Raw genomic sequence first — 947 nt, 5'->3', positions numbered from 1 at the left:
AATGCATTACTTTTAAAAGTAACTTTCCCCAACACTGCTCATAACTGGTCAGATATATAAAAACCTAGATTGGCCTAATTCGAATCTGAAAAACAAGACTCATTAGGGTACCTCTTGGCTAACTGCTAGTTGTTCTTAACATAGTAACTAAGTTTATGCAACTGGCTCCAGGATTTCCACAGTTCTGAAGTCATTTATAATGTTAATATCATATTTCTGACCTGTTGCGTTCATCAAAACCTAGGGCTCGTCCGGGATTTGAACCCGGGACCTCTCGCACCTTAAGCGAGAATGAGTGAGTTAACCACACTTGTATAACAACTGAAAAAATTTAAGGTGGACCTTGAGTCTCCCATTATCAATGTTTTATTAATATCAGTAGAGGTACAGAGATGTATGTATTTTCTAAGTGTTAGAAAAACCTTTCTCTAATTTTATAATAGATCAGTTATCTCATTACTTCGTTTTCCCACTTGCAAACCCACTATGAAACACAACGCCACCTTAAAATCCGAGACCGAACCGATTAATACCTCACACTGTCTGAGTTAGTACCACAGTTACAACTGAGTGTAGACGTGACTGGAATTTGTTGACTTTTCTACAAACAAAGTGCCAAAAGTCCAGGTGACGTCACCACCCACAGCCGCACGCGACCCTGCTGCTGCCGACGTGGCGCGAGCTCGAGCTCGAGCGGAAGGGTTGCACGAGAGCGCGACTGTCAGCAGAACTGGTAAGAAGGGATGAGCCTATGAATGAACTTTATTCCAGAAGAAATAACACTCGTGTTATGTTTGCATTTCAGCGTTATGCTTGTATTTATAGAGTAACTTTCATTTTTCGCGTTTGTTGTTATTCTTTCGCATCTAACGTTAGTTATTTAGGTGACATTCGTTTGCACTGTCGCCTTTGAAGTGCTCGCAGGGTATTTAAAAAATACTTTAACA

The 947-nt window shown here is 40.4% G+C and overlaps 1 long non-coding RNA gene across 1 annotated transcript in view; it reads left to right on the top strand.

Moving 5' to 3' along the window:
* Positions 1 to 587: 587 nt before the first annotated feature.
* Positions 588 to 947, top strand: part of LOC107579752 (uncharacterized) — a 2,027-nt gene continuing 1,667 nt past the window's right edge. Inside the window, exon 1 of the long non-coding RNA XR_001608526.1 lies at positions 588 to 733. This is a non-coding gene — a long non-coding RNA (uncharacterized lncRNA). The remainder of the gene's footprint in view (positions 734 to 947) is intronic.

This window comes from Sinocyclocheilus grahami, unplaced genomic scaffold (genome assembly GCF_001515645.1).
Source record: "Sinocyclocheilus grahami isolate Dianchi unplaced genomic scaffold, SAMN03320097.WGS_v1.1 scaffold19906.1, whole genome shotgun sequence".
Lineage (NCBI taxonomy): Eukaryota > Metazoa > Chordata > Actinopteri > Cypriniformes > Cyprinidae > Sinocyclocheilus > Sinocyclocheilus grahami.
Note: the sequence above shows the minus strand (reverse complement) of the source record. Positions and strands in the feature narration are given on the sequence as shown.